Genomic DNA, 14,338 nt, shown 5'->3' with positions numbered 1-14,338 from the left:
CTCTAAAATAACAAACTAGGTAAACATATGTACAAAGGACTTACAACATAAAACAGTTCACTCACTCCTTCAAAGCATTCACCCTTCCAATCCCCGTAACCTCAACTAACTTCACACACAGACTCCAAGTCTTCCCTTACCAAACCCCTTAAATAAGAAAAACAACCCACTTTTAGCCCTATTTCTTCTCTTGCTTTACCCCCCAAAAGTGCACTCACCTGAAACCGAAGCGCACCGATGTGGTGCTCCATGAAGTCATCCTGCACAGCTGGTCCACGGTACCATGCTCCCGGGGATCAGATGGAACTTTAACCAATATGGTACCCACAAACCTCTCTTGCTTACTGTGCACAGAAGACTGGTCCACGTAGAGAGGTGTTGCAGCCAAGTTGTATGGACAGGGGACCCCCAAAGTCTTGGAAAGTGAAGGTGCTCACTCCCCAACAATGCAATTATAAACTCATAATAAAGGACACATCCCAGGAGGGAATGAGACCAAGAGATTGGTTGTAAGTGAAATAAAGGATTATAGAATTCAGCATCCAGACAACTCTGCTGCATCGAGAGCGCTCTGCCAAACATAACAAAAATTGTACATTATATGGTCTGGAAACGTCACTATTGACATTTCCCTATAGGGACACAGGATTACATCAAGATTGGTGGAGAATACAAATACATTATATCGATATAAGGGCCGGCTCCACAGGATAGGCTGGTTCAGAACTGTTGCTTCGTGTGGCACGTTGGTTGGCTGGGCTCATCTGGGCGAAGTGAAGGTCAGGGCAGCTCCACGAGAGGAGGTCACTCTGTCTAACTAAACTACATAACATTTTCTGATGCATGATGAACAATGCAGGACAAAAACAACATTGAGAATGTGGTGTTACCTATACATTGCAAATAAATATAAACACATTTCTGCTTTAGGCCTTTGTAGAGGTAGTGAGGGTGTGGGTCTTGCCGCCGAGGTGCGTTATCAGAGGGTTTGCTCTGGGATTTATTGGTCAAGGCGCCACAGAGCTCGGGTGGGCAGATTGATATGTGTTGGTTTTTAGTGTAATATATGATGACATGAAACCAGTTATATGGGGGGGGGGGCACTCAGGAGTGGTCAGTAGGGAAGGGTCACGCTCCTGTTACATCAAAGCTAGAATGGAAGGGCAAAGAGGTCTGCAGGCAATATGTTCCAAAGGTGGGGTGAGAGGAGCAACAGCAGATTTGTGGAGATGAATGGGCCACAGGGCAAGATTCACTCCGGTCACACACAGGGCAGTGAGCTCAAAGGAAGGATAAAAGAATACACTGTTTGTTTGCAACAATTTGCGCCAGAACATTCATGAGAAATTAACTTGGGCCGCGTGAACACGGGAGGAGGAGGTGGGGGCTGTCAGTGTTCGCTGTGCACAGCGCTGCTGAGGGGAGAGGAGGCTTCAAAGTAACTAGAATGTGGCCTAGTCCAAAAATGGAGTCTGGGGTGTTCAAGATGGAGTCCAAAAGTATCTTGCAGTAGCCCCTCTTCCATTGGTGCCAGGGATCTTTCCACTGGAACCAGGGAAGGGCAAGGAAGGCATCCCCCCACTATTGCAAGATCAGATGATTCCCTTCACGTTGAAAGTATGGAGGGGGCAAAACGACCCCTCCTTCCTTACATTCCCCCCTTTCATTACATTTAAGTAACAAATTATTATTTATTGTTATTAGCATTCCTGTAGTGCTCCGCCTCCAATACCGCCTAGTCCCAGGCGGGAGTTCCTTTTATGTGCATCAATGCCCTGCAAAAACCTCACAAACTCTTACCCCTCCTAGCATACTCATCAGGAGTGCATGTCATGTATATGCCCCCATCCCCATCCAGGTCCACCCACACCTCCTTATACTACTTCAGCTCCAGGGGTTCTTTAATAGTTGTATTGATGTCTTCGTGAGGTGCAGAACGTAAGATCTGAAGGAGTGAAGAGGTGTTAAGGTCTTGCCAAAGGAGGTCAGTGTTGGGCTGCAAGTTGGCACCATTCCGTTCCCTGGTGGCCTGGACAAATCCAGGCATCTCTACTCTACTTTGAGTGAATGTGGGGATGGGAGGCTGATATTTGCATCTCTAAATTTGAGGTGGCTGAATTTGCCAACGAAAAGGTTGTTACTGATTAGGGAGTTTTAAGGAGTAGGCACTCAGTCTTGTTTACAAACCCTCATGAAATGACTGTGCAACACAGCAGTTGTATGCACATGAGGCATAGTGGGGGGTTGACTTGGGGCAATTGATGTCTCTGTGAGGTGCAGAACGTAAGATCTGAAGGAGTGAAGAGGTGTTAAGGTATTGCCAAAGGAGGTGAGTGTTTGGCTGCAGGTTGGCACCATTTGTTTCCCTGCTGGCCTGGACAAATCCAGGTATCTCTACTCTATTTTGGAGGGGCGCTATGTTGGGAAGGGCTTGCGGTATTTTTACTTTTTGGGGGTATTGGCTCTTTGGGGAAGTAGGGGGTAGGAAAGGGTTGTGGGGTGAGCAGCACTACTGAAGAAAAGGGGAAAGCTGATTTGTGCGAGAGACTTGATACTGTTCTTGTGGGGAAGGGAGAGACATACAGCGACCTGTACAGAGCATGAATGTGGGGATGGGAGGCTGATATTTGTATCTCTAAATGTGAGGCAGTTGAATTTGCCAACAAAAAGGTTGGTACTGATAAGGAAACCCACATGAAAAAAGGGGAGGAACCTAGCAGTTGGGGTAAAGGTATTTCACAGACGTATTGGTCGTCCATGCTGAAAAATAAGAGGGGTGTGGGAATAATGTTGGGAAGGCAAGTACATTTAGAGGATGTAGTCATGAAAATGGATCGGGAGGTGAGACTTCTCATGGTCAAGAGGAGAATACAGGGTCAGGAGTTGACCCTGGTGTTGCTTTATGGACCCAATGTGCAAGAAGCAGACTATAATAGAGAGGCGTTACAGCATATACAGGAAAGGGCAAAGGGCACCCCAATTATTGGGGGGCTTTAATGCTATTAGGGAGCCACATATGAATAGACTGGCAATGGGCACAAATCAGAATGCCATGGAGGGATTGGGGGGGCGGTCTCATTTTCAAGAACGCTTAAAAGATTACCTTTGGTGTGTTGCGTGGAGGGAGCTTCATCAATGCAAAAAGGGGTATACATTTTTCTCTTGGGTACATAAGACTCACACGAGTATTGATTTCTAGGAGGCCACCAAGTGGGCTAGCAATCAGAATACATTCCCTGAGAGTGCAGCCTTCCAATAGAGTCCACAGGCTCACCCCACAAAGTGCTAAAACACTCAACAGGGTGCAGCCACCCCACTGAAGTTCGCAGGCTCGCCAGCAAAGCAATCCACCTTCACAGGTGGCCTCTCCAACAGAGTGCTAAGATTCTCACATGTGTAGGCCTTGGGAGGCACTAGCACCCATATTGTCAGCACCACTGCATGGGCTTGTGTGGACAACAGGGTCACTGGTGTAAACAATGATGGTTAGCCTCTCATTCTCTTCATGTCAGAAACATTATGATTGTGTATGACAATTGTCCCCTGGGTGAGGACCTTGCTTTTCTGATACACCTAACCGGTTTAGCACAGTCCTCCACGCTGCAGAAGGCTGTACAGTCATCACCCTTGAGAGTCTTCCCTGGTGGCAGGTCAAAGTACTGCCACTTTCAGGACCAGGAGGGCTACGTGAATAGGGAGAAGTATTTTCTGTCTGGGACTCCTGTGAGGTGCAGGCTGAGGATCCTCCTCTACCACATGCTTGTCTTCTTACACCTACCCTCCCCTCTGGCCCGTCTACTGACTGTGGTGGCACCACCAATTGAAAGAATCAGTATTTCTGGCATTTTAGTGTGTAAGCCTTGCTAGTTTGAGTCATTCTGAATCTACATGACATGTACATATCCTTTAACATAGGCAATGATGGCCAGCGACTGATGACAGTAAGGAGTAACTGATGGTCAATTACATAGTTGAAAAAGGAAATAAATAAAATGTGCACCCGGGGAAGGGTCATTACCCAATCTGGTGGCTGGAAAAGCAGGTGAAAATATACATTCTCCACCTGCTGTTCCAGCCACCCAAGGCCCTTCCTCGCATGGTGCCATTTGTCAGGCAGTGAGCATGACAACGAAGAGCAGGACACCACCTCTGCACAGGCCACACTCAGTAAGAGGTCCCAGGAGGACAGCAACCATCCATCAAACTCCAGGGGAAAATCCAGTGGGCGCCGTGTCCCATCAACCAATCCACCGCAGGCACACATTGCACCTGTACCACCAAGGCCCGTGGAGGGCACAGCACCCCCCCTCACCCACTGTTCTGCCTGGAGACACCTGTAAGACACCCGGTTCGGAGGAGTCCAGTGTGGCTGGGGAGGTGGCAGCCACGGCACCCCTTACAGTGGAAGACAGCCAGGAGGACATCTGGGGCACCATGGAGGATGATACAATGAATGTGGTCCATACCCCAACCCAAATTGCATCCCCCAGGTGTCTGCGAGGGATACCGTGAACACCAACACCCCAGAGCAGTTTGGCCATGACCACACCCAGCAGGGACATATCAGTCCAGCATTCAGTGTTGGGGAGGATGAGCAGGCTGGGCTTGCCAGCCAGATTCCCAGCACACCCACAGGTGCAGCGGCAGGACCACAGCAGGCTGACTTGCTCACTGCACTCATCTGAGAATTTGTACAGGACAACCGTCAGGCCAGAGAGGAGTGGCGTACAGTGTTGTCAGCACTGGGCCGGTCCTTTACGGAGAACACCAACCGCCTCTGCGAGGAGGACTCAGCCCACCGGCAGGTGCTAGGGCGCATCGCTGATGCCTTGGAGGCAGGTCGTCCCACCCCACAACCTCAGCAGGAGGCCACAGCAACCTCCTGCAGTTCAACCCAAACCAGCCCACTCCGCCAGTCGGTCCGCGCACTGCGCCGACGGGACATGCCACCCCCTGTCTCTGGGAGTGCAGAGTGAATGTTATGGCAGCCTCATGTAGGCTCTGTGGACTCAAAGGGACTTGTGTGGGGGAGTTGTGGGGGGAGGGGTAAGGGAGAGGGTGAGGGTGTGTGGGGGAGTTGTGGGAGGAGGGGGAGGGGGGTGACGGTGTGTAGGGGAGTTGGGGGTGGCGGAGGAGGGTGAGGGTGTCTGGGGGAGTTGCAGGGGGAGTGGAGGGGGTGAGGGTGGTGGAGAGTTTTGTCACTTCCGTTAATTTTGTTACATTCAATACACCGGTTGTGTGAAAAAGAAGACCTGAGTGGACATTCATCATTGCGCATGTGTCATTTAATCATTCACAGTGCATAGTGTACATGTACCCCCACACCCAGTGCCCTATGTCCAAACATTATGTCACCCTCTGCTGACAGGTGTGTCAGAAATATTGTGCGATCACTGACTGCCGCACAGCACGTCCCTCCTGTACATCGGCACCGTGATGATGTCCTGACACATCTTCCTCCTCCCCTTCTTCATCATCAGGTGGTAGCAGTTCCATGTCTCCGGGGGCAGGGGCACGTTCCGACGGATGCACATATTGTGCAGCATTACACATGCCATGGTGATCTTGGCCACCTTCTCATGCCTGTAGAGGAGTGCCCCACCCGACCGGCTGAGGCAGCGAAATTGTGCCTTCAACAGGCCAAAGGTCTGCTCGATGACCACACGTGTACGGGTATGGGAATGATTGTAGTCCTCCTCGTGCCTGTTCTGTGGATTTCGGACAGGGGTGAGGAGCCACGGCTTCAAGGGATAGCCACTATCACCTGTATGAAAGGAAAATGAAGTTAAATGTCAGGGGAATCATGAAAGGCAGCTGTACTACTCACACATGCCTGCAGGTTATGGTTGGCCACATGCACATGTCCCTGGATGCATTGCCGCCATTTACTGTCCCTCCATGTGTCCTGTGCCATGGTCTAATGGTGTGGGTTTCATCTTCAAGATGATGGTGTGCACTGACGTCTACTCACATATACATGGTGTATGCATACTGCTGTGTTAGTGTCAAAAAACTGAGGTGTTGTGTCCTGTGAGATTTGGCAGTAGTCTGTGCAATATTGGGCAATCAGCATTGGCATTGCCATGGTGATATGCAGCACTCCTGAAATTGTGCCGGACAGTGGATTCCCTAGTAGGTTCAGTATGATGCACTCCCAGGGATGCTTGTCCTGTGTGGTGATATGCTGGAGACATCAACATGGTGCATATGCACTGCATGGTGCAGGATGGCGTTACAGTGGGTGAGGGTCGCTGATGGGTGGTGCACGGGTCGTGGGGTGGTTTCCTGTTAGTCATGTCGTGATAGGTGTGGACCTTACTTCATTCATGTGGGATTTGTGTGTCTTGTACGATATGTGATGGTTTGGGGCACAATGTTTGGTGATGTGCACATCGTGCAGTCATATCAACATTGGCAGCATGGTGTTGTGTGCATCTCTCCCCCCTTTTCAATGCCATGTGCCAGTCCTGCTACTTACCAGGCAGCCAGGCACGTCGTCCAGCATGTCGCTCCATGAAGCGTGGTAGCGTGGAGTTCCGCAGGACCAATGAGTCATGAGTTGATCCGGGATATCGGACACAACAATGTGTGATGATCTTGCTGGCGTTGCATACCATCTGCACATTGATGGAGTGGTATTGCTTGCGGTTGCGGTACACCACCTCCATGGCATGCGGGACCACCAACTCCACGTGGGTGCAGACGAGGGCACCTACACAATTTGGCATGCCTGCCAGTGAATGGAAGGCAATTTTTGTATCAAATATCTCCTGGGGAGTCCGTGGTAGGGATATGTAGTCCCTTGTGTACTTGAGGAGGGAATCCAGCACTTGGTTCAGAATCCGGGAAAATAAGGGTTGTGATATGCCATGCTTGTGCCCCACTATGTGCTGGTAGGTGCCTGTGGCAAGGAAGTGGAGCACAGACACTACCTTCAGTAGAGGGGGGATGGCGTTGCGTATTTCAATGAGGCTCACTATGTCGTCGTGTATCAGGTCCACTATGGTGGTGATGGTGTCCCGGTCCAGACGGTACAGGGTGTGGATCTGCTCAGGGGTTAGGTTGAAGGGAAAGGCTCTGATACGAGGGATTGGGGGCTGCCGGCGTGGTAACGGTGGCTGCACTGGTGGGGCATGCTGGGCCTGTCTCACCCTCCTTCTCCTCCTGCGTCTCCTCTGTGATGGTGGCTGTTGTTGTTGTTGATGTTGAGGCAATGCAAGCAGGTCCTCCAGCTCCAGTAATGCTATTACTATTGGAATCATCTTGGTGTGAAAGGGGGTGTGGTGTGTGGGTGTGCTCCTTTTGTACTGGGCCTGACTCAATTGCCTCCACCTGTGCTGATTGTGTGCACCTGTGGCAGTTGGAAACACTGCTCAGGGCTCTTTACGGCAGGTCGGAGATGCCGGTATTTACGGCATGCCGGTAGGCATTTTTTCCGCCTTCATGAGGACATTATTTCCATGTCCACCTCACTTGTGCTCTACTTCGGTTTACAGCATACTTTACGGTGCCGTTAATAACGGTCTGGTTGGTCAGAATAGCCCGGAGCGGTAAGCGATGCTGGTAATCCTTTACTGGCATCGTTTTTCCCTTACCGTCAAACTCGGAATGAGGGCCATTGTTTTCTCATGCCCACTTACAGTCATAACCATGAAAGACTAATCCTGCCATCTCATGGTAGTTAGAAAAATATTTGGTTCCAACATAGAACCTCCAGAATGACTGACAGAGAGAAACTCTGAAACTGCATGGCAACCTTCAGGCCTATTTGTGCCAGGCCACCTCCATTCACACTGTAAAATTAGCTTAGCATAGCCAGACATTGTGCTGCCCAAGTGAGAGAATGCTTGGGATTCATGGTGAGCCCGCAGAGAGATGACGTTTTACCTTCATTCCATCTGGCATGTTGCAGAGTTGCCAATGTTTAGTCTATGCATCAAATGCGATCATTGCTAACCAGGAGCCTGACTAACCACTGTTGACATGTGAGGCGGGACATGGATGTGAATGGCTAAAATGGAGATGGGAAAAATAGGAGGATAGGCACAAACCAACTGAAGCCCAGTAATGCAATGAACCCAAGAGAGTGCCATACTGGCAGCCAAGGGCTCTTAATTCTATTTCGGGATAGTTCCCTGCCAACAAGTTGTATCTAGCGCCGTGATGCCGCCTGGTTTAGTGTGCAGCTATAAATGCAAAAATAGCTGAATAAATAAATAAACAATTAATGGAAAATCAGCTATGTGGGCAAGAAGATAAGGGAATTCTGTGTCTGAGACAAATGACTGTAGCAATAGCGAGTATATTATAATGAGACTGGGGAAAGTTCAACTGACTACAAACTTGTTTTTTGAGATAGGTACTTATTGTAAATTCCTGGTCAATTTAGGATAAACATCTGTTGATAAATGTGACACAGTAGATTGGGGATTTTTGGTGTTCATCTTTTCTTTCCCCTTTGTTGATATCTCTACCGTCCCTAACAATCCTCCCTTTTTCCCCCATCCTTGTCTCTCTGTGCACTAATTTTTGCAATATTGATTTTACATTGTTTTTTTCAACTGCTTATTATTTCACCGAACCGTCTTGTACTTACTAATATGTTGTATGACCTGTTTGTGTAAACTATCTTAGCCCTGATTGAAAAAGGCGATGTATCCGCCGAAACACGTGTCTCTTATAGGGCATTTTTTCTGAAATATAATTTTCAAATTCAAATACCTTTTGTGTACACTCATTATTTACCCTGTGGCGCTTGATCCCGCGAACCCCACTAACCTTTCTGTTGATAAATGAGCTGGTGCCTGGTTAGAGTTGAGTTCATGTTTTGCTCCTTTCCTTATGCCCTCTTACCCATCAGGACACCCTGCATAGTCATTGTGGACCTTCTAGGTCTCTGACTGTGTTTAGTAGAACACTCTGTGTGTATCTGTGTGGCAAGAAGTGATGGGCATTTTTCATAATAACAGCAAAGTGAGTGGTCCCAGACAGGGTGGTGTGAGGAATTTTGCCACGATGAGCGGGAAAATATCCCTCCTCCAAGATCTGCCTGTTTTGCATAATGCTTTCTCAGAAACCCCACTCCTTGCATGCCACACACACGTCCTGCATTAACAGGATATCATATGGGACAAAGAATGCAATTTACAGATTGTAGGTTGGCCCTCAAATATGTTTACCAAAACAACAATTTGTAGAACTCTAAACTTGGAAATGATTTCTCGAAAATGTATATTGTTATGCAATAAAACTTGCCAAGAAGCACTTTTGAAATGCACTATTTTGATCGTGCATTGCAAAAGGTACATGGGTCAGACCACTACCACCTTTAAGAATATTCTTGTGAAATGTTTTGTGTTCTGACAAAATGACTAGTAGGGTCTTGAGAAATGCAACACTTTACTGTGTCTTTTTTGTAAACCCTCTCTATGGGATTAAGCTCAAAATGAGTTGGAAATTCCGAGTGTGATGGATTTTGTTCTCAGTAAAGGAAAAATGTTAACAAAACAGTTGCAAAGGGTTTTACACCTAAAGCCCACAAATCACTATTGTGACATGATCCTATCTGCCGGATACAAGTCACCATGAATAGGCACAGTTCTATAGCAGACACATCATCAGAAACTAAAGCCACTTCATTAGAGACCTTTGCACAGTTACTACCCCCAGTACGGAATGCAGGGAGACAAACATTTAAGACAAGTGACAGTATTTGGACTTTAGTTCAATTAAGGAAAAGAAGACCATCAAAAGGATAATACAACGAAATAAAGTAATTGTGAATTCAGAATTTCCACGTTAGTTAGCATTTGGAGAAATTATTTTATTCACATCACAGAGGGAAGCATTGTGCACTCTTCCTTTATTTCAAATGTTCAGCAACAAGGACACCATGTTTATAACTTACTTCATTTCCCATGAACCATGGGCAAATCTGTAGTTTTAGAAGATAAACACTAGATTTAGACTGCTCCATCCGTGCCTCTGGAGACCCCAGTTCACATTCTGTCCCTTGATCATTGACTTACCCTGAGACATACCCCTGTAGGAATCATATCCCATCTATGCATGTAACTAAGCCCAACGATAACAAAAATGCAACTCTACATGAGCGCCCGGACAAATACACAAAACAAATGCATTGAACAGACAGGCAAACTACTACTCAACAGTATAATCAGTGCATTTATCAAACACGGACCGGTTTAATGCTCCCTGTGCTCGGTAGTATGAGGAATCTGTATTCTGTGGCAAGACTGGAGCAAGCATTCAGAGCATACTCACTGCCCATAACACCTTCTCGTCAAATGCTTTGAAATGATATTCCTTAAAAGCATGATCCACAATACTTCTCAGCCAATTGGCAATGATGAGTGTCAACAATGCTTTCAATGGGCTGTGCATCACAATTAGTCACTCAGCCTCTTTGAGGTTGGAAACTGTAAATCTTTGGGGCTACAAATTGCACATAGCAATGGGTGACCAGGAAACGATTGACATATTGTTGGCTTAGTTCTAGTCTTAGTGAATCTTGAAATGGTAAAAGTAACTCCTTCAGTAGAAAGAAACATATGAGAAATAGTCATCACTCTAGTGTCTGGATCGCTTTCACAAGACACCATATATAACAGTTTGCCTCTTTTCCCGTATGTTTAAACTGAAATGTGAATTATCTGACCAGCCTCCAAATAGAGTAAATTCTCTGTTAATGTCCCGTAATGACGGAAAGTGAGGCAGAGAAGTCTACATACCAATAGATGCTCGCCTATCAGAGATGTATCTGAACCCATGCAGAAATTGCTGAACGATAAATGGAAAGGGTGAAAAAAAACGTCTCCTCCTTTGCAGCTAAGCCAAATAATTGAGGACATTCAATAAAGAAGTTGTCACAGGTTTACAACCCTGATCTACAGACCATGGACTTGTCATCTGTTTTCAATTGTGTTGACGGGAATACACTTTGGGATGGGATGGTAGCTATGGGTATTTCTGATAGTTTAATTTACAGAATAATTTGACTCTATACAGAACACAAGGCCAAAGTATGCTACGATAATAAAGGGACATTTATTCTAATTTCCAATTAAATCTAGAGTTTAACAATGTTGGATATGGCGCCATTGCTTTTTTATTTATATGTTATTGATTGGTTGTAACCTTTTAACAAGTGATCACTGGTGTTGCATGTATAAATAGTCAACGTCTGCCAATTCTGTTGAATGCAGGTGATGCTGTACTGTTGGCAAAAACAGAACCTGCATTTCAGACAATGAAAAGTTTTTTTTTAATCAAGTTTCTTGCAAACAGGTGTCTGGATGTTGTATTTATTTTATTTTATTGAGCATTTGTAAGGCGCCTTATACAACAGAATTGTGTTTCAAAGTGCCACAAGGCTAAATGGGAAGGGAACAGGGGAAATAATAACAATGTCAAAAACAGTAAATTTACAGCCATGGTCATATTAGGCCTTGTGGCATTTGGCCGTGCAAGTGCATTGAGGAGAAGTGCAGGGTATGGGGATGTAAGGAGGAGCAGGGGACTGGACAAGTGCTGGAAGGGGGCCCGGGAGGGAAGTGCTAAGGGGAGCCAAGGAGGAGAACCTCAGGCTAAGTTCTAGTACAGGCAACTCTCAAGGTTGGGATGTGGAGCTACCAAGCAGGAGCCTGTAGAGCAGTGCAGTGGGGGGTGCTGGTATTGACTGGGAGAAAGGGCCTGGGATCGGCCTGGGATCCTGTGGGATCCACGAGGATCAGGCCACAGTCACAGCAGCAGTGGGGCGATTAGCAGGGAAGGGAAAGAGGGAAAGAGGTAGAGAAGAGCAGAGTTTTGAGCAGTTTACAGAACCTAAAGAGGTGCGGCTCAAGTCTGAGAGAAGCAAGGAGGCTGTTCAAAAGGGAGGCACCAGCTGAGGACAGAGACCTGCCCCCCACTCTCTGCTTGGAGAAGCGTATGATAGTCAGAGAGTTAGAGTTAGAGGAGCGTAGGGCTCTAGCAGGGGAGTATTTAGGGAGGGAAAGTTGGAGATAGAGTGGTCCCACGCCCCAGAAGGCCTTGTGGATGATGCAAAGGGTTTTGAATTTGATCCTTGCAGACACCAGGAGCCAGTGGAGGGATTTTAGGACTGGGGAGATATGGTCCGTGGGCTTGAGGTCAAGGAAAAGTCTTGCAGCCCTATTTTGGATTAGCTGGAGGGGGAGAATGGAGGAAAGTGAGAGACTGAGAAAGAGGCTGTTGCAGTAGTCCAGCCTGGAGAGGACGAGGGCTATGGAGACATTGAGCTTCTGGGGGGAGGTGAGAAAAGGAAGAATTCCTCTGAGGAGGTGGAGCTGGAAGTGGGACTTCTTGGTAAGGTCCATGATGTGGGGGGTGAAGGAGAGAGCAAAGTCGAAGATGACCCTGAGGTTTTTGGCCGCACAAGATGGTGGGGATAGAGGACACAAAGAGGGTGGTCATAGGGTAGGAGGAAAAGAGGGCACAGGTGTCCCAATGAGGAGGATCTCCGTCTTACTGGCATTGAGACAGAAATCATTAGCTGCACACCATGCACACCATGCACACCATGCCTGAATGGCAGACAGATAGTCGGGATTGGAGAGGAGGAATAGCACAAGCCAGCAGAGCGGGCATTAAAAAATGCCTGATCTGCTGGCTTGTGCTATTATGGAGAAATATGGCATTTTATGCTTTTATGTTAGGACAAAGTTTATATCTATTTGATTCAAATCCTTTTATGCTCATGTATAACTTATTATTCTCGCAGATGAGAAGGATATTTTTGTCTGTTGTATAGGAAATTGATGACTGCTATGATTTTAATTGAAGTTCTTTTTTTATACTGCTTCTATTGGATTTTATTAAAGTTACAAAGTAAAGCTAAACTGAATGGATCACAGGACATAGAGTGGGGATGAAACGGTGCTTCCCACATCTGTCTTCACCAAACCACTGCATGTGGCAAATGGGCTGGATATCGAGCTTCAGGGTGAGATCATGGAAATACACTTTCACCAACCATCACGTTGTAGGGGTGCCTAAACTGGAGCTCAGATGAGGGGGCCCAGGAACACCCATCATTGATAGTCGTCAGATACTGGTTTCACTGCACTGGAGGCAGAGGAAGGGGCAGAAAACCGGTAGCAATGTTAACTTGGAGGAGTGGTGGCCAGACCTTTTAGGCACCACCAACATAATTAGGGACACAGGTGAGGGGCAAAGTGGCATCCAACTTCATTGAGCTATCGACTCTTAAGGCCGACTTTGCTCTCATCTGCTCTCCACTGTAACCGACAGACTTCACCACCACCCCTTCTCTGCCCGTCCAAATCAAAGTCTCAAGGCATGAAGGTAAACCAAAGCTACTCGTTCACATAGTTTGCTCACTTGTACCTGTTCCCTGTAGCTATGTTTGCCTATCTTGCAACAATGTAATCACCAGGAGCCAGTGATTCCCCACCCCTCTCCTTTCTTGCCCCCTATGCCTCTATGAAAATCCTTGCTCACGTCATAGAACCCTGTGACTCAGCTGCAACGGCAAAGGGTTACCACCTCCTATCTGATCTGCACACAGATCCGCACCGATTCGGTGCTGGAAGCCTGTAACGCTTCACATGTTGCCCTTAGAGCGTCTTGTGTGTTGGCCCCACTACCTCAATTGCGCCTTTAGCGCCATGTGTGCTGGCCCCCACTGCCTCAATTGTGCCTATAGCGCCATGTGTGCTGGTCCCCACTGCCTCACTTGCACCTATAGCATCATGTGTGTTGGCCCCACTGCCTCAATTGTGCCTATAGCGCCATGTGTGTTGGCCCCCTCTGCCAAAATTGCACCTAGAGCACCTTGTGCCCAAACTCACACTGTGCACAAAGCGCCCCTGGATCATGCCCTGTTTCCACAGAAAGTAGTAAACCTTGCTAAAATCCCCACCGCGTAAGTGGCTTCAGTGCCAAATATCACCCACAATCTTCCTTCAGCCTGTCCTACTAGTAAATACGCCCACAAGAGTTGTGCAAGACTCCCAACCCAACAACCGCTTCAAACAGCCCTTCATGTCATGCCAACTAGGAGCCTAGCCCATCGAAACACCAGGCTATGCTTCAGAATCTGCCCACCACAGGCCACTTCACTCCCCATATCATCAGGTTAGAAATCGCCGACTGGGAGAACACTCCTACCATTCTAGGTCCACGAGAACCATCCTCAACTTCTCGCACCCCAAACCTTACTCTTCACTCATCTCACTTCCCAAACCCAGTGTCCTGACTGCTAAGCTATGCAAACATGCACAACTCTGACCTCTAAAATACCCAGAAACTCTGAAACCCACTGAGGACATTTGAACTG

Source organism: Ambystoma mexicanum, chromosome 4q, assembly GCF_040938575.1.
Source record: "Ambystoma mexicanum isolate Mex_15411 chromosome 4q, UKY_AmexF1_1, whole genome shotgun sequence".
In the NCBI taxonomy this organism is placed as follows: Eukaryota; Metazoa; Chordata; class Amphibia; order Caudata; family Ambystomatidae; genus Ambystoma; species Ambystoma mexicanum.
The sequence above is the reverse complement of the archived record's forward strand: the minus strand, read 5'-3'. Positions refer to the sequence as shown.